Source organism: Cervus canadensis, chromosome 26, assembly GCF_019320065.1.
Source record: "Cervus canadensis isolate Bull #8, Minnesota chromosome 26, ASM1932006v1, whole genome shotgun sequence".
NCBI classification, from domain to species: Eukaryota; Metazoa; Chordata; class Mammalia; order Artiodactyla; family Cervidae; genus Cervus; species Cervus canadensis.
Genome location: NC_057411.1, coordinates 25,395,062 through 25,415,914, shown reverse-complemented (window position 1 = coordinate 25,415,914; position 20,853 = coordinate 25,395,062). Strand labels below are relative to the sequence as shown.

Sequence of the window (20,853 nt, the reverse complement as noted above, 5' to 3'; positions counted from 1 at the left end):
ACTGAGCTATAAAGGAAGCCCTCATTTCTATTGAGTATGGTCTTTGCATCAAGTGACCAAAGTATTGGAGCTTCAGCTTCAGCATCAGTCTTTTCAATGAATATTCAGGGTTGATTCCCTTAATATTGATTGGTTTGATCTCCTTGCTGTCCAAGGGCCTCTCAAGGGTCTTCTCCAGCACCACAGTTCTAAAGCATCAACTTTTCCACACTCAGTCTTCTTTATTATCCAGATCTCGCATCCGCATCCGTACATGACTACTGAAAAAACCATGGCTTTGACTATATGGACCTTTGGTGGCAAAATGATGTCTCTGCTTCTTCTTCTTCTTCTTTTTTTTTTTTCTTTTTTTGCTGAAAAAAGTTTTATTGTTTCCATTTGGTCCAAGGCTTGAGAGAGGGCTCCAGAGTGTTAAAAAACTGCCTAGTGGATGCAGAGAGGGGCTTCAGGCAGCCCTGATGTTAAGGGAGCTCCTCAAAGGCCACTGGATTCCAGAGGCTCCTAGTCATGCTTGAGGATGAGCGTTTCAAAAAGATGTTCGCCCAACCCAGCCCGGGGACCAGCCAGCCTGCAGAGGTGGGTCAGGTGGTCACCCATCTTCTTGACGAGTTTCATCTCATTTGGAAGTGGTTCTCCCAGAAGTCACAGATGTGGGGATCTGTGCAGGCAGAACCCAGTCTATGCAGACCCAAAAGGGCCTGGTTCAGATTCTTCTCCTTGAGAGCGGCAGCTTCCATAGCATCCTAGGTTTTTACCCCACTCAACTTGAGATGCTTCTGTACCTCCAGAAAGTGGCCCACATCCTCCAAAACCACATCGTCCTGGTCGAACTAGAATCAAAGAAAGAGGTAGGTGTCAGAGACCCGCAGATGCAGGTTGACCAGGAGGTAGAGGGCAGTCTCCAACTCAGGCGAATAATTCTTATGAATCTGGGAGCTCATGGTTGATCGGTAATAAGGAGTTAGGATTAAAAAAATGGTGGCTGGTCCTAGTGATCACGGACAGCTGAGTGGCTGATTCTGAAGGTTGTGACTGGAAAAAAGGTTGGAGAGTGGTCGGAGCCTGGAGCAAGTAGCATCCCTGGGTCTGTTCCGTCCAAGCACTGTTGAAGCCAGAGACAGATCCGCTGGACTGCTATGTGTACTTCCGATATCTCTGCTTTTTAATACACTGTCTAGGTTTGTTTTCTTGCACCATCATAATAATCCTAGGAAAGTATAGATGACATCAGAAATCACATATTTCATATACCTTCTTATATAGTTGTCACAATTGGCTATAGGCACTAAGGAGAATGAGAAACCGCAGAAGCATAATTCAGAAGTTATATCTAGCTTTAAAGCTTTAAAATCCAATTAACTCTTGATCATTGCACATAGTATTTTGCACTGAAGAATAATAGAATTGATCTTAAGGAAATTAAGGAAAAGCAAAACAGAAAATTTACCCTTTGCAAATGCAATCATGTTCATACAAGTTGGAAACTAGACAACAAGCTATATTAATGTACACTTTATTGAATAGCCCCTCTAAGATTATGAGGGTCTCTCAAGCACACACCGTCTCTTACTGATCTTTGTAACAACCAGTATCTAGAGCAGAGATTTTTAAGTTATGTTTCTGGGGACACTGGAGTGCTTCAGAAATTCTGCAAATATTTTATTTTATTTACTTCTTTTAATTATATATAGTGTTTAAACTATGTATGTGTGTATACAGATATATATCTATATGTGTTATATACATCATACATATTAATAAAATGTATATTATATATAAACACATTTTATTTAAGATTTTATATCCAAATTGGAGACTTTGGAAACAATGAAAATATTAATTTCTGGGGCTCTCCCTGGCAGTCCAGTGGTTTAAGACTCCATGCTTCCTCTGCAGGGGACACAGGTTCAATTCCTTGTTGGGGAACTAAGATCCCTCATGCTGCATGGTGCAGCCAAAAAGAGAGAGAGAGCAAAATATTAACTTCCATAACTAGGGAATCTTATTTTTAAATAAATCTAAGAAAAATCTTCTCTATGCATATATTAGAGCTTCTGAATATGTCAATACTTAAGAAGGTTGAAACTTTGCAACTGGTATTTTTCTAACATTCAGAACTGGACACATCCATGTATATAAAATCTTATAGAAGATTCATTCTGTTCTGCTGCTCTTCAAGCTGGATAGGCAATTTCAAACTGATTCTTTCTAGTCCCTCTTGGATGAAGAAAAATATCTGACTTCAAGTTATCTTACTCCTTAAGATGGCTAAAGCCTCCAACCTTTAGGGAGTGTGTGCATTACAAGCGTCCTAGGCCACTGTCAAGGTCACTGTCAAGCAGAAAATTATCTGAAAGGGGGCTGAGCAGAGCTTCAAAGTACAGAGGATGTCACTCCAAACTGGATAAATGATGGCGAACTGACTGTTTTTGTGGCTGGTTTTGACCAGTGACAACGATAGAACAACATGGAACTCTTCCAGGTTCCATGAAGCTTCCTGGATCTAGAACATCTGAGGGAGGCCTGCTCTGGCTGGTTGGAGTGAAGGGGAGGGGATTATGAAATTCCTTCTCTTATCTCTTCTTTAGTCATGTATAATTTTTACCTGTGTGCATATTCTGTATATCCATGGGAAAGTCGATCTTGCCATCTTGCTGACGTCACTTTAGACACTTGGAACTATTTTTCTTGAAATCTTGCAACCTTGGTGTTAGAGACATTTGAAAAAAACTAGCCCAGGTCAATAACCATGACAAAATGCAGGTTGAAGACAAATTTAAAATTCCCTTCTTATCCAAGTAAGACCATTCTAGCCTTAGCAAAATTCAAAGAGTCATATAGCATAGTTAAAAAGGAAAATATGAGAAACATATAGGTTGGAAAGTAGTCTTGCAAATATTGTTACTTCAACCTTGAAGTAAGGAGATAACATAAGAATTATGAGTCATTGTGAAGTAATTTGATTTCAAGAACTTGATTTTAATAACCATAGATGGACAAAACAAACTTACTTTATTCATGTAGGGGTTAGTTGTGGTAAGTCATAAATAATAGTCTTATTTTCAATAGCTTTTAATGCTTTTTCAAATTTGGTAGAATATATTTTACCTTTTAAAAATACATGGCATTTATCTATAAGTGAGAAAATGTTCACATATAGTCTTAATAAACTGGGCTTTATAAATATAAATTCTAAATATTTCATACAGGAAATAACTTTCTCAGGTTATTTCACAACTGTCATTGATTGATTCATTCATTCATTCAACAAATATTAATGCTGCATATTAATTTTAAAAATCCTATTGTCATAAAATTTACCTTCTAGCACAGGGAGACAAACAATATTAGCATAATAAATAAGTAAGTTATATTTTAAAGGGTGCATGGTATTATGGAAAAATTAAAATTAGAGCAAATAAAGGGAGACTCGGAGTGCAGGCAACATAAGATTGATTGCAATTTTAAATAAGACAGTCAGAGTAGACCTCACTGAGTGTGATAGCTGAGTAAAACTTGAATGAGATAGGGTAGGTGCCACATATGTATGAGGATAAAGAATGTTCAAGACAAAGGGAAGAACTAGTGCAAAGGCTCTGAGACAGGAGCATCCCTGATGTATGGGAAGAATATTGACAGTCAGTGTATCTGAAATAGAGTGACCAAATGGAGAGAGACCAGAAGAAGTCAGAGAGGTAAAGACAGCAGATCACAGAGCATCCTATTGGCCATTGAAGGTATTTCAACTTTCACCCTGAGTGAAATGGAAAGGCAATGTACGATTTGCCTATATAATAGAGCAAACTTCGTATTACTCTTGCACAATAAGAATTGTATAATAGCAGGAAAGTGAAAGTCACTCAGTCATGTCCAACTCTTTGCGACCCAGTGGACTATACCTCTCTCCATGGAATTCAACAGGCACGAATACTGGAGTGGGTTGCCATTCCCTTCTCCAGGGGATCTTCCCAACCCAGGAATCGAACCCAGGTCTTCTGCACTGTGGACAGGTTCTTTACCATCTGAGCCACTCTCTGTATGCATGCATGCTCAGTAGCTTCAGTCATGTTCAACTCTTTGTGACCCCATGGACTATAGCCCACCAGGCTCCTCTGTCCATGAGATTTTCCTGGCAAGAATACTGGAGTAAGTTGCCATTTCCTTCTCCAGAGGATATTCCCAGCCCACGGATCGAACCCTCATCTCCTGTGTCTCCAACTTTGCAGGCAGACTCTACCAAATAATGGCAAATTATGAGTTCTGTGTGAAGGTGTGTGTTTCGTCACTCAGTCATGTCCAACTCTTGTGACTCCATGACTGTAGCCCGCCAGGCTGCTTTGTCCATGGAATTCTCCAGGCAAGAATATTGGAATAGGTTGCCATTTCTTCCTCCAGGGGATCTTCCAAACCCAGGAACTGAACCCGTGTCTCCTGCATTGTCAGGAGGATTCTTTACCACTGAGTCACTGTAATATATATATAAAATTCTTCTTCTAAAATCCTACATTCTGGGGAGATTTTATTCTAAGACCCTATTATGAAAATTATTGAGTAGTCACTATAATTAATTCAACAAATATTTATTAAGTGCCTTAACCATCTTTAGACACAGTTTTCTCATCTGTAAAAGAAAGTAATAAATAGATTTCTTACACTATAAGGTTTTGTGAATGATAGTCTGGTTATTATATGGAGAATAGATATTAGTGAGAAAACATAGGGAGAGTTATTAGGGGATATAGCAATTATTTAAAGGAGAGTACAGGGCAGTGGCAAAAGTGGTGAGAAAATCACCAAATTCAGGATATATTTTGGAATTTAAGCCAACATGATGTAATGATTGATGAATTCGATGTGGCATGTAGGGCAAGAGATGAATTAAGGATAATTGCTATATTTTGGCCAAAGTTACTGAATAAATCATGGGTCCATTTTATTGAGTTGTTGAGGTTGATTTTGGAGAAGGAATTGAGTTCTATTTTGGATATATTACATCTTGGTTACCTGATAGGCATCCAAGAAGATTTCAAGTAGGCATTTGGATATATAAATTTAAACCTCCAAGGAGAAGCCAAGGCTGAAGATTTAAATATGGCATACACCAGATGGCAATTATACCATGAGATAAAACTAATTGCTTAGATAGAGTAAAAGAAGATGACCAAGGACTGAGCTCTGGGGAGGAGTCAGCAGAGGAAAGAGAAGTGGTCAGTGAATTAGGAGAAAAACTAGACAAGTGAAATGTCCTAATCTAAAAATAAAAATCATTAAGGATAAGGAAATATTCAGGAAATAATAAGGAAATATCTCAAAATCCCTTGAAATTTTGAGGAAATGAGACCTGAGATTTTACCATCAGTTATAAAAAGATGAGGCGGTCATTGTTGACTTTGACAATAGTAATTCCAGTGGAGTCATGTGGCTATCAGCCTGACTGAAGAGAGACTTGGGGTGGGAGTTAAGAAATAAAAGTGGAAGAGTAAGTAAAAACAACTCTTTCCCCCCCTGATTTTGCTATATAGGGGAGTAGAGAAATGAGGCTGTAATGGAAGAAGTCTTGGGCCAAGTGAGACTTCGTCAAGATGGTGGTGATATTTATATTCTGATGGGAATGATCCCAAAGAAAGGCAAAAACTAATGATGAAGGAGAGAGAAGCCAAATGAAGGAGAAAATCCTTGAATAGGCCAGGTGCTATGGGATCCAGTACATGCGTTGAAGAATAGGCCTTTAGACAGGAGCTAGGATAGTTCAGCTACTGAACAAGAGAACGCAAAGCTTAAGAACAGGTAAAGACAAGATGGTAATTTGAGGGTTGGAAAGATGAGGTGGCTGTCTTATGATTGTGTCTGTATCCTGAGTTAAGAAGGAATCACAGTCACAGCTTAGAACAATGGGGAAGAGAGATGTGTTTTTTCTGATTTCCTGATACTTTTTTTGGCTGGAATCCTTGGACACTTCATATATGCATGTCGTGCACCCAAAAGGGATCCACTTGATTTAATTCTCTACTGCTGCAGTCTTGAAATTCTTAATAGTTTTTTTAACAAGGAGCCCCATATGTTTTTTGATTTCTTATTGAGCTGCAGAAATTAAATAGCTATCCCTGATGGAATCTTTTGAATCTTCATCACCAGTGTTCTAGAATTTCATAAAGTATCTGGTATGAGTTTTTTCAGTCATTGCACTGGATGATAATTCCCTCTTTTCAAAACAGTCATTACAGATGACCTTTGAACAATAGGGAGACAGGGGTGTCAACCCTCTGCAAAAATCTGTGTATAACTTTACAGTCAGCTGTTTATAACCATGGTTCCTCATCTGCACATTCAATCCACTCTGGATCTGCAAAAATATATGTATAACTTTACAGTTGGCTCTTTATAACCATGGTTCTTCATCTGCACATTCAATCCACTATGGATCACGTACCATTACTATAGAAAAAATCCATATGTTAGTGGACCTGTGCAGTTCAAACCTGTATTGTTTGAGGGTCAGTTACAATGTCCTTCAGGTCTAAGAAATTTCCTTGCATTGCTTCACTGACAATTTCCTCTCTTCAGTCTTTCTCCTTATGCAGATTTATAGTTTGATTCCTGAAGGCAGAGTGAGGAAATCAGAAAGTAAGACAAGAAAAAGAGAAAAGGTGGTGAAACCTGTGTTGATGGGTAAGTTACTGCTGTGGGCACTTGGGGCTCAGTCCCACTGGAGACCCCTTGAGGGCCTGAGTGGAGCACAATTCAGAACTGTCAGCAGCTCTATCCCTCATCAAATGAAGACTGTTTCTGGGGACTTAACCTCCATCATGCCCCCATGTCATCTCATAGCAGACATTTAAGAAGGTAGCACATTATAGGCTCCCAGTAAACACTGATTGAATGAATAAATGAGATATGTAGAGATTTCTGGAGACACTGGATAGAATAAGAATAAAGATCTAAAAATATTTTTAAAGCGCATTAACAATTTTTAAAAATAAAACAATAAACAAACTGGTGTTAGAGTTTGCTTCTGTTTGTCTCCCTGTATAATATTATTTAATGCACTAATCTTCTATAGCAGAAAGACCTCGAAATACTGTGACTTATAAAGAGGAATAAATTTGAGTCAGTTGTAGTGAAGTGGATGAACCTAGAGCCTGTTATATACAGTGAGGTGGGTCAGAAAGAGAAAAACAAATATATTAACACATGATTTTTCCAGTAGTCATGTATGGATGTGAGAGTTGGACTATAAAGAAAGCTGAGCACCGAAGGACTGATGCTTTTGAACTGTGGTGCTGGAGAAGACTCTTGAGAGTCCCTTGGACTGCAAGGAGATCCAACCAGTCAATCCTAAAGGAAATCAGTCCTAAATATTAATTGGAAGGACTGATGCTGAAGCTGAAACTCCAATACTTTGGCCACCTGATGCGAAGAACCAACTCATTGGAAAAGACCCTTATGCTGGGAAAGACTGAGGGTGGGAGGGTAAGGGGACAACAGAGGATTAGATGGTTGGATGGCATCACTGATGTGATGGACATGAGTTTGAGTAGGCTCTGGGAGTTGGTGATGGACAGGGAAGCCTGGTGTGCTGCAGTCCATAGGGTCACAAAGAGTCGGACACGACTGAGCAACTGAACTGATGTGGAGTCTAGAAGGATGGTACTAATGAACCTATTTGCAGTGCAGGAACAGAGATGTAGATGTAGAGAACAAGCTTGTGGACATAGACGGAAGGAGAGGGTGGGGTGAATTGAGAGAATAGCATTTACGTCTATTACGTGTGAAATAGATAGCTAATGGGAAGCAGCTATATAGCACAGGGAGCTCAGCTTGGTACTCTGTGATGACCTAGAGGTATAGGATTACAGGGGGAGGGGGGACTCAACAGGGAAGGAATATATGTATGCTCATAGCTGATTCACATTGTTGTATAGCACAAACCAACACAGCATTATTAAGCAATTATCCTTCAATTAAAAACAAAGTACAGCGGCCTCGCTAAAATACAAAGATCATTTCCCTAAAGTAACAGCCAGATATAAGCAGTCTGGGGCTGACACGTTAGCCATCCTTAATCCGATGTCGCCATCTCTGGACTCAAAGCAATTGTACCATGCTCTGCCTCCTCCAGCAAGTGGAAACCGGTGGAAGAGCTGCCATCCCTTTGAAAGACATACCCAGAAAAGGCACACCTTACCTTTTACTCACATCCTGTTGGCATAGAGTCACATGGACAAACCTAATCCCATGGAAGGATGGAAATGCAGTCATTTTCTAGGCATGCCCAGCTAAACTTGGGAGTCTATTATTAAATGAGTTCTGGTAGAGGAGGCAGTTTCTCACAAAATATATACAAATATAAATATACATTTACACATAAACAATATTTCTGGCTCAGATGGTAAAGAATCTGCCTGCAATACAGGAGACCCTGGTTTGATCCCTGGGTCAGGAAGATCCCCTGGAGAAGGGAATGGCAGACCACTCCAGTATTCTTCCCTGGAAAATCTCATGGACAGAGGAGCCTGGCAGGCTACAGTTCATGGGGTTATGAAAAGTCGGACATGACTGAGCAACTAACAGACACACACAATGATTTCTGGTGTGGCAAAATGGAACTTTAGAAGCTAGGTAAGAGACTAGCTTGCATGTGTGCTAAGCCACTTCAGTGATGTCCAACTCTTTGAGATTCTGTGGACTGGAGCCCGCCCAGGGATAGAACTAAGATTTAATGTCTCCTGCACTGGCAGGTGGGTTCTTTACCACTAGCGCCACCTGGAAAGCCCAGAGACTAGTTTACTTGTTTGGTAAACCATTTTACACAATTTGAAATAATGACCAGATATGTCTACAACTGTAGTGGCATTAAAATTTATTCTCACTACACTCAGATGTATGATAAAAAATATATATAGCTTTTTTGTTTTCCATAAGTAATTACGAGTTCTTTCCCCATTGGGGGAAAGGGGTAAATTTTTAATTTTGAATTACAGTATCTGGACTTCCCTGGTGATTCAGTGGTTGGGACTCTGTGCCTCCACGGCCGGGGGCTCAGGTTCAATCCCTGGTCAGGGAACTAAGATCCCACAGGCCACACGGCCAAAACAAATTAAAATGACCAGATGAATTACAGTATCTGTATGAGTCAGACCAGGCTGCCATAACAAAATACCATAGATTGGGAGGCTTAAAGCAAGTAAATCTGTTTTCTCACAGTTCTGGAGGCTGGAAGTCCTAGATCAGTATTCCGACATGATCAGGATCTGGTGAGAGCTCTCTTTGTGGCTTGCAGGCAGTCATCTCCTCTCTGTGTTCTCAACGGCATGGAGAGAGAGGTACTAACTGTGCTAATTCAATTACGAGGATCCCTCCTTCATGACCTCATCTAAACCACATTACTTCCTAAAGTTCCCATCTGCAAATACAAGCACAGGGACAGTTGGGGGGAGAAATTCATTCAACAAGTGAATTTTGGGGGGAGACACAATTCAGTCCATAGCAATATTTTCATCTCTCCTACTTTAAATAGTCTGCTTCATAACTCAGTCCGTTTTGTTTTGATTAAGTGGCTATTCTTTCAAGTTGTGCTCTCCCCAGTGTTACCCCTAAATGGCATCAAGCTATATGAACAAAGAGGTCCATGTGCCCTTGTGGCCTTGGGTAAAGTTAGAGGCCCGCACACAGACTGTAGGCGTGCACTGCCCCTGAGGTGTGGTCAGCAGGAGCCCATCACTGGACACCTTACTGTCTGCTTCAGGGTCTACAGTTACGGAGAGGAAGGATTATGAGTGTGAAGCATACCGTGTCTTGGCCTCCCCACACTCTTCCACCCATTTACTCTGTTAGGGCTGCCCCATGTGGAGCAGGGTCTCCCTGCAGACTGGTGGGCACCCAGCTGACCAGGGAGCAAAAACCCCTATGCTCTCAACACCCACCCACCAGAATAAATGCACCCATGCCCTCAACAGACCTAAGAGTCGGACATGACTTAGCAAGTGAGCATCAACAACAGCAATGCCATCAACTGACCTAACACATCTCCCCTTTAGGATTTCAGCCTGGAGAGGGGAGGTCAGGATATGTGTATCTCATGGCTCTCTTGGTATCTAATTCTCACAGTCTCCTGGGGACTAAACAGGCAGATTCAGGCTTTTCTTCTTCTTCAAATCCCTTTTCCACTCTAGAATAGTAAACCTCATGGTACAGCCATCATCCTTAGAGCCAGTATCATTTCAAAGCTGGCAAGAAACTCCATGATCAGAACCCCTCAGAGCTGGTTCTTGATATTCATGTGGACTAAGAACTTGGAAAACTTTCTTCTTTCTCAGCCAAATCTAGATTTCAAATGTATTTTAAAAAATTTTCTTGGCAGAAAAGAGTTGAACCACTCTATTTTGTTTTTATGTATTATTTAAAATTTGCAAAATTACACAATAGTACAGGACATAGTAAGAGGTATGCATCACCCACATTCAAAAATTATCAACATTTTTGGTATTGTTTAACCTACAACTCACTTTTTTCTTCTGAATTATTTTAAAAGGAATTCTACATACCATGTCATTTTTTCTTTCCCTTTACATTCTTTCCATAAGTCCAAATTCTACCAACACTCAAAAAATAGAAGCTAAGTGCCTTAGGCTAACTAGGAAAAAAATGTTTGAGCCTGAAAATGCATAAGAAAAAACTTTCCTAGCACATTAGAGAATCGCCAAATTAAAAGACATGTGTTTTATAGTAAGTGCTTTACATTAAAATACGTTTCATTTCATTTTTAATAGTAAGCTCTAATTCTATAATTATTTTCTCACTTTAGTTTAACAACTTTCACTTAAAAGTCTTTCATGTTTAAAATTTAATCATCCTTTCAGTGACCAATTTATAATTGACTCACATTTACACAAAAGTATCTGAAAATTTAAACTTTTCCTTTTAGACGTTCTCATTTGAAAGTGTAATGCACATTATGTTATGACATTAAGGAACGTCAGAATGGAAATTTTATGTGTACTGTGAGTATAATTATGTGTTTTAAGTAGATACATGGAAGGAAGGAATATAAACTAGAAAGCAGAATAGTGATGTAATTACCTTTCTAGAACTGAACCAGAAATTTTCTCCCATTGAAGTTTCCAGATATTCCATAATGTAGTTACAGCACTTCCATAGAAGAATATTATTTTTAAAATAGAAATATATATATTCTAAGGATTTTCTCACTAAAATTTCTTGTTTTTTTTTCATTTTATATGGTGTCTTGCCAAAGTACAAATTATTTCCAGTGTTTACCCAGTTACACAGTGTATACCAAGAGCTCCAGATGGCTTCTTACAACAAAGTGAAAGCAGTCTTGTTTCTATTAAACACACTCCATGAAAATTTTCAAGAGATAAATGACGCAAATATATTTTGACAGAGAAACCAAACACTAGAATACTTAAATCTCTTATTTGCTCTTTGGGGTATGTGGGGAAGACTCTGTAACATTACTCAGATGGTGGCAGAATTATGTTGCATATACAAAGGGGATTGAACAGAGAGTCAGGGAGCCGGAGTTCTAATCTCCGGGCTGCTTTAAATTGCTCTGCAATTTGGTGGTTTTCTAACCTATTTGATCCTAGTTATCATCTGTAAAACCTGAAGGTTATCAGCTTCTCTCACATCACAGTGCTGGTTGGCAGATAAAGTTAGAGTACATTAATGTCACTTTAACTAATTGGTTATGAGTCACAATCCAAAGGCAACTGAAATGATAATTGTGGCAAGCGTCTAATTAGCAACAATATTAAACAGGCCTAATTCAATTCCTCAAGCTTAATGCAAATCAGAGTTTGGGAGGAAAAAACAGGTTTAGCAAGAAAGTGAGGACATGAGTTTGAGCAAACTCCCGGAGATAATGAAAGACAGGGAAGCTTGGCATGCTGTAGTCCACGCGGTCACAAAGAGTCGGACACGACTTAGCAACTGAGAAACAATAATAAAGTGATAAGAAGAAAATTAGCTGGAAAATATCAGAGTACTCAAAAGAAAGACATGGAATTTTCAGAAACATTATCTTTAATTAACCAAAAACCTCTACATTAATTACTATTAGTAAATTATGTTTACCCACATGTCTGCCCCTTTACTAAATTGAAACCCCTAATGATGGTGTAAATTCATGTTCCCTGCTATCTTTTTCCATCAATACATGCACACGTAGCCTTTTGGTTCATGGATAACAGTCCTGTTTGTAAACCTCTTTGGCCTATTTCAGGTGCTCATATCATGTTTGTGGAACAGAACTGAATTAATTATACAGGCCTCTTAGATAATGTGCAAAGAAAGCTACCCAGTTTTAACAGGGGCCAAAGGCCCAAGAGAACTGCTACTTGCACATAACTGTTTAAATGTCTAATGCACTTTAAATGGTCCATAAATTATATAAGGCAAGAAATGCATAAATTTATTTTAAGGCAAGACATTTACAAGTAATGCATTCATATAAAAGAAAAACTAACACTGTAAAAGTATTTTTCTTTGACTTCTAGGAATCAAAAATCTCTCAAAGTGAGTATAATTCATACATGTATGATATAAAAATATCTTACTTCCCTAATTCTTAGATACCTTAGGAAGAACTTAACAGTAAAGATACTACACATCTAGAAAGAGTATTTTGCATTGCCTTTGTACACCATTAAGCAACTTGAATTATTTTGTCAGCCAGCTAATATTTTAACCACCTGTGGCTTCCTTGATGTTCATCCAAATATTTGTTTTTTCACGTAATGTTCACTCCATGGCCATGGTAGCTTTTAAACATTAAGTTCTTCTACCTTTGGACTTCAGGGCATTAACAGATGTAAGGCATTTCTGCTGTGTTTTCTATGAAGGGAAAAAAATATTCCATAATGTTTTATATCATGGGGAAAATAGTCCATATTCTATAATAGTTGGATATGTGTAATTACAATAAAAAGCTAGCCCTTTCTGAGCACTTATAATGTGCCAAACACTGACTTTTACAGGTATTATTTCACTTAACCCTCACAGCAAGAAGAGGAAATGGGTGCTTAGAGGACTTAGGTAACTTACCAAAGGCCATAGACCCAGTTAGTAAGTTAGCCAGAATTCAAACCCAGATCTGACTTAAGCGTCTGGCTCCTAGCACACACCATGCTCTTAGTTCAAGAGCGCTTCACTAAATCTTGCAGCAAATGTGGTGTTTCAAGAATATAATGTATCACAACATGTAAAGTAATCATCCTCCAATTAAAATAAATTAATTAATTTAAAAAAAGAAAGCAAATTCAATTATAAAATTTATAGTCAACTATAAAAATATAGCCAACTATAAAATTATAGTCATAGCTTTAAAAATATTACACAAGAGGTAAACCCATGGCTGATTCATATCAATGTATGGCAAAAACCACTACAATATTGTAAAGTAATTAGCCTCCAACTAAAATAAATAAATTTTTAAAAATAAATAAATTTTAAAAAATAAATAAATAAAATAAAAATATTACACAATAGAAGTAAAGAATAGTGACAAGACTGAAATATTACATGTTTTGAAAGAAAACTCCAGTTCAATATCACATTAATAAAATGTATTCATAGTTAAATTTTTAATATTAATTAACTTTAAATAAGGATCCAGTGAGTTATCTTTCTATAATAAAATCTGAGCAAAAACAAAGGAATATAATGTATACTAAAACTTAAGTAGTACAACCTTTCCAATTCCTCTGCATGTAATCACTATTTTACCTGTGCCTAAAGCTATAAGAAAGGAAGGAAGAGATGTGAATAATATTTTGTGAGGGGCAAATAATATTTTTTATTTTTCTCCACTGTAAAATATGTTAAATTCCAAAAATATATCATTTGGATCATATTAGTTGATTCTTAAACAATTGCCTGTCAACTCCAAACCTATTCTTCCTTTCTGTATTTTGTAAAGCTGGGATTGAGATTCTGAAAATTGCACTTCTCTTTTGTCAGCTAATCCCTGTTAAAATCTGCCAAAGGTAGCATCAAAAGGAAATTAGAAAGCTGAAGGAGGTCTGATATGTAATGTGTAGAAAAGCAGAAGTTGCTGGAATAGGAAAGATGCAACAGAGAAATTCAGTAAGCACAAAACATGGTTCTTTAATGATTTTAACAAAATTTCCAAACCTCTGACATAACTGAGAAAAAGAGAATGCAAAATCTTATGTAGCATACTTTATACTAACATAATATTGTATATCAATTATATTTCAATTAAAGAGTGAAAGAGACAGTGAGAGCATATATATATATATGTATATATGGGGTTCCCTGTGGCTCAGCTGGTAAAGAATCCACCTGCAATGCGAGAAACCTGGGTTCGATCCCTGGGTTGGGAAGATCCCCTGGAGAAGGGAAAGGCTACCACCCACTCCAGTATTCTAGCCTGGAGAATTCCATAGACTATATAGTCCATGGGGTCACAAAGAGTCAGATATGACTGAGTGACTTTCATGTCATTTGCATGAAATGTTCCCTTGGTATCTCTAATTTTCTTCAAGAGATCTCTAGTCTTTCCCATTCTATTGTTTTCCTGTATTTCTTTTCGTTGATCACTTAGGAAGGCTTTCTTATCTCTCTTTGCTATTCTTTGGAACTCTGCATTCATATCCATATAGTCAAAGCTATGGCTTTTCCAGTAGCCATGTATGGATGTGAGAGTTGGACCAATTGAAGAAGGCTTTACACCAAAGAACTGAAGCTTTTTAACTGTGGTGTTGGAGATAATAAATGCTTAGTCACTCAGTCGTGTCTGACTCTTTGTGATCCTATAGACTGTAGCCCACCAGGGGAATGGGGTCCTCTAGGCAAGAATACTAGAGTGAGTATCCATTCCCTTCTCCAGCAGATCTTCTTGATCCAGGGATCGAACCCAGGTCTCCTGCATTGCAGCAGATTAATTCTTCACCATCTGAGCCATCAGTTGTTTTGATTTTGTTCAGTCACTCCGTCGTGTCCGACCCTTTGCAACCCCATGGACTGCAGCACACCAGGCTTCCCTGTCCATCACCATCTCCCAGAGCTTGCCCAAACTCATGTCCGTTGAATCAGTGATGCCATTCAACCATCTCGTCCTCTGTCATCGCCTTCTCCTCCTGCCCTCAATCTTTCCCAGCATCAGAGTCTTTTCTAATGAGTCAGCTCTTCGCATCACGTGGCCAAAGTATTGGAGTCAGCTTCAGCATCAGTCCTTCCAAAGAATATTCAGGATTAATTTCCTTTGAGATGGACTGGTTTGATCTCTCTGCAGTCCAAGGGACTCTCAAGAGTCTTCTCCCACCAGGGAAGCCCCCAGTAAATAATAAAGATAACTAATCAGCATACTCGAAAGCAGTGTCCAGACACTAGTTATCTTTCTCAGGTTGTTGCTATACTACTTCTGCCCTCGGTCCTACTGTACCAGCGTACTTTCTCAACCCCCGCGATGGCTCTGTACCCGGTTAGCTGTTCAGTCTGTTCAGACTTTCCAACGTCAATCAGACCTACCACGCTCTCCTGAAGCTGCGTATCCTTTATCTGAGCACTGCTCCATAGCACTCACTGGGATGAGAGCGCCACCTCGTGTTGCATCGCTGACTGTTCACAATCCCCAACATGATTTCTTTTCATGAACTACTTGCAGATGAGGCCCCTGAAGCTTCCTCATGGGAGTAATTTGGCCACGAAAGTTGCTAACAAATATTTTCCCAAAAATAACAGAAAAAGAGCCCAAGACCTTTTCAATACAGTAATGCCGCTAATGCCTGAACTTAGTAGATTGGTCCCTACATGCTGGTCCCCATAACCTTAATCTATGTCCTTTGGATATTTGCTGTATTTGTTTTTCATAGATCTTTTAAAATTATGTTTTAAATTACAACTGAAATTATAATCTGAGAGCTGAAATAAGTTTGGTAGAAACCTACCCTGATCTCTCACAGAGGCCCATGCTCAATAATAAGTTCTGAGAAGAGATTCCAAGAGGTTGTTTGAAAGTACATTCCTTGGTGTCTGCAGAAGAGGCTACAAGCCTTTGCAGGCAGACCAAACTATTTAAACTATTTTAAAAGAATTATTAGAGGAAAAAATTTTCTTAAATTCCTGGAGAATGACCATGAATAGACTCATTGCCTCTTCCTCCCCACAGTTTTCCACAGGCAGTTTTGCTTTACTTTTCTGCTCTTCTGGAGAAAAATGAGTTTCCACTTTTTCCTTATATTTGTTGAAAAATGAGCTCCCAATACCTGGGAGCTTGTTGATGCTTTCTTAGTTAAAGTATAAACCAATATACTCTCACTGTGCCCATAACCACTATACTTTATTGCCTTTAAATATAAAATGCGAAGACTTTCCCGGTGGCTCAGCAATAAAGAATCTGCCTGCAATGCAGGAGACAGAGATTTGGGTTTGATCCCTGGGCCAGGAAGATCCCCAGGAGGAGAAAATGGCAACTCACTCCAGTATTCTTGCCAGGAAACTCCCATGGACAGAGGAGCCTACAGTCCATGGGGACACAAAAGTGAGACACAACTGAATGACTGCACATGTAAAATGCAATAATTATAAGGATATACTAGTGCCCATACCTCTTTTTTTTTTTTTTCATTTATTTTTATTAGTTGGAGGCTAATTACTTTACAATATTGTAGTGGTTTTTGTCATACATTGACATGAATCAGCCATGCCATACCTCTTAAGTAAAACCCAAGATAAACAAATTATGTGTAAATGTCAAAATAAATATAAATTTGAAAGTAAGATGATCATTCAAAACTTACCATAAAATTTAGTATCAAGACAATGTAGTATTGGCACAAGGGTAAAATACACATTAATGCAAAAGAATCAAGAGTCCAGAAATGAACCCATATATCCATGATCAACAGATTTTAAGTAAGGTGCCAAGACCACTTATAGGGAAAGAATAATCTTATTAACAGATAGTACTGTGACTAATGATAATCACATACAAACAATGAGGTTGGACCCTTACCACATACCAAATACAAAAATTAACCCAAGATATAACAAAGACCTAAATGTGACAGTAAAAACAATTAAACTTTTAGAAGAAAATACACATAATCTTCATGACCTTGGATTAGGCAGTGATTTCTTCAATATGACAATAAAAGCACTAGCAATAAAAGAAAAAAAATTAGACTTTATCAAATTAAAAACTTTTGTCCTCCAACAAACACCCTCAAGAAAGTAAAAAGTCAACCTATAGAATGAGATAAAATGCTTGTAAATCCTATATCTGACTGATACTAGGATATAAAAGGAACTACAGCAACTTAATAGTAAAAAAGATAAATAATCCAATTCTAAAATAAGCAAAAGATCTGAATAGATAGTTCTTTAAAAAAATATACAAATGGTGAATAAGCATATGAAAAGCTGCTCAAAATCATTAGTCATCAAGAAAATGCATATAAAAACAATAATGAGATACTATTTCACACCAACTAGGATGATTATAATAAAAAAGAAAGACAATAATAGGTGCTAGCAAGAATGTGGAGAAATTAGAACCCTTGTACATTGCTGGTAGGACTGTAAAATGGTGTTGTCACTAACAGTCTGGAAGTTCCTTAAATGGTTAAACATGGAGTTCCTATGTGATCCAGTCATTCCATTCCTAAGTATATACTTACAGGAAATTTATACACAAAAAAGTACACATAAATATTCACAGCAACAATATACATAATAGCCAAAAAGTGGAAACCCAAATGTGCATCAATTGATGAATGTATAAATAAAATGTGGTATAGCTATGAATAAATAGGCCTTCACATTGCAGTTTTGGACTATTATACGTTAAAAAAAAGAAATGAAGTAATAATACATGCTATGACGTGGGTGAACCTTGAAAACATGCTAAGTGGAAAAACAGTCACAAAGTACCACATATTGTATGATTCCATTTATACGAATTACAAGAATGGGCAAACTGATAGAGACAGAAAGTATATTGCTAGGGCTGGGAAAGATGAGATTAAGGGGTGACAGCTGCAGGATGTTGGGGGGGCGCCAGTTTCAGGTAAGGAAATATTTTAAATAATTGATTGCGTTGATGAATGCATAATTATGAATACATTGAGCCCTTAAATTGTACACTATTTTTTTTACATGCTGCACAGTCCTGGGCAGTGAAAGTACCAAGTCGTAACCACTGGATAGCCAGGGAATTCCTGAATTGTACACTTTGGATAGGTGAATTGTATAGCATGTGAATTGTATCTCAATAAGACAATAAAAAATGCTAGTTGTACATGATGGTTATTCAGGAATATTTTGCCTTGAACACAGAAACAGAGAATCATGTGCTGATTCTGAGAGGTCATAATTCAGATGTGAATGTGAAAAACTGCAAGCCTCTAAGCCTCAAGTGGGCTCCCCAGGCAACTCAGTGATAAAGAATCCTCCTGCCAGTGTGGGAGATGTGTGTTCAATCCCTGGGTTAGGAAGACCCCCTGGGGGAGGAAAGCAACCCATTCTAGTATGCTTGCCTGGAAAACTCCATGGACAGAGGAGCCTGGTGGGCTACAGTCCAAAGGGTTGCAAAGAATCAGACATGACTGAACATGCACAAAGCCTCACGTAGTTGCTCTTCAGAAATGTATTAAAGATATTACTGGTTTCAAAAACAAGAGGGTTAATGGATGAGCAAAGAAAAAGTACTTAAAGTAGTGAAACTGCTGTAAAGCTTACCTTGATGATATTGAAGATACAAAGTCATATTGGTAAGTTATTAGCATAGACATTCAGAGCTTACTTTCAGGTTTTCTTTGCTATTGAAGCAAAGAGAAAAATTAGTCAACATTCTTGTGCAACAAATAACATATTGGTCAGCTTGGAGATTACTCAACTCCTTTAATAAATCTTGAAATGACAACAAATGGTATTATCAATACTTCAGGAGAAGTCCTGTTCTTGAATTAATAGTTGTAAAGTCATGAACTGCTAAGTAGGCATGTTTCCCCAGTGACTCAGCTGGTAAAGAACCTACCTGCCAATGCAGAAGACACACCACAAGAGACTTGCGTTTGAACCCTGGGTCGGGAAGATCCCCTGGAGAAAGAAATGGCAACCCACTTCAGTCTGGAAAATTCCTTGGAGAGAGGAGCCTGGCAGGCTACAGTCCATGGGGTCACAAAGAGTCAAACAAGCACACATGCACACACACATGTAATACCTTAATAATGAAGAACTGCTTTTAAAAACTTTCATTTTCACCTGGAAGAGCCATTCAAGGACTCAAGGCAGAAGTTTCAAGGAATATTCTGAGTAGAAATATAGGGCAACTTCTTAATGTCAGTTCTATACATATGTTATTTTTTAATTCCTTTATATATAGTATATAATAGAACATGTATTTCATATATAACATGAAAGGAATAAATTATGAAAGAAAGAAGGGCTCATGAAGGGAAGGGAAGAGTGGAATTGGGGAAGATGAGGAGATTGAAGAGTGATGATCAGGGATGAATATATATATGTATATTAAGATATGTATATACATATATGGGTTTCCCAGGTGGTAGTGGTAAATAATCCACCTGCCAATGCAGGAGATGCAAGAGATGCAAGTTCAATCCCTGGGTCAAGAAGATCCTCTGGAGGAAGAAATGGCAACCCACTCCTGTATCCTTGCCTGGAGAATTACGTGAACAGAGGGGCCTGGTGGGCTATGGTCCAGGCGGTCACAAAGAGTCAGACATGACTGAAGCAACTTAGCGCAGTGCAGCATATGTATATATACATGTTACCTTTATGATTTTTAAATTAAATTTTCACTGGAGGGCATTGCTTTCAAGTTTTAATTTTGAACTAATAACCAATCATTGATGAATGTACTAATCATCTTTTGCTAGATGATGCTGCATTAACAGAAATCTTAGTCTCTCAAGGGCTTATAGCAACAGAGATGTTATTGCACTTGTCAGTTGGGGATTAGCTGTTTACTCCACATTCTCTTCCCTTCTCCATCCAGACAAAGAAGCAACCTCTTTGTGGAACTCCGTCATAGTTGTGGTAGGTGGAAAAGAGAGAGAGCAGAACTTAGGATGACTCAGAGCTTCTGATCAGAAATGGTACACACAGATTCTGCTCATTTCCCATTGGCCAATTTGTGTTGTTTGGTGATGCCTGATACCACTGAGCAGGGAAGTGTAATCTTCCCACAGGGAAGGGCAATTCTGGATACATGACTAAGTCTGACATTACAGTATTGGAAATTATCAAAGTTTCACTGGAAAAAGCAGTGATGATGGATGGTGATGGACAGGGAACCCTGGTGCGCTGCAGTCCATGGGGTCACAAAGAGAAGGACACTACTAAGTGACTGAACTAAACTGAATTCGAAGTTGTATAATTTATATCCAACAGGGCACCTACATAGAAGAAGAGAAATTATTTCTATTTCTTGGAAACAGTACAAATAAGCTCTTGATTTGTTTATTTAAGGACAGATTTAATAAAGTTATGGAGAAAATATTGATGATGCCGATTAAACTTAAAAGTGTATCATGTCATACTACATTGTAAGTAGCATGAAAATATTAGAGAAATTCTTTCAGTATTTGAAAATTTTATCTGATTCAGTAAAAAAAAAAAAAGTCACACACAAACATAACTATAATACAAAGCAACAAGTAGCCAAAAAGAGTAGGAAAGGTAGTAATGAAGGAATGATATTCCAGTGCACCTTTATCAGAAACTACAAATCTAAGAATAGGAATGATGTTTACACATGTTCCCAGAAATTAGAAAAGTTTTATTACAAACATAATTAGAATTAGTGCTTATCAGAGTGTTTTGTCATAGTAAGTGATCAACACA

General features: G+C 38.1%; 1 long non-coding RNA gene across 1 annotated transcript; it reads right to left on the bottom strand.

Moving 5' to 3' along the window:
- Window positions 1-331: 331 nt before the first annotated feature.
- LOC122428088 lies at window positions 332-19,076 on the bottom strand. The gene is made up of 4 exons (XR_006265637.1): window positions 19,022-19,076; window positions 18,724-18,803; window positions 2,606-2,703; window positions 332-1,207 (listed from the first exon to the last, which is right to left on the bottom strand). It is a non-coding gene; the product is annotated as an uncharacterized LOC122428088 (long non-coding RNA).
- Window positions 19,077-20,853: the final 1,777 nt, after the last annotated feature.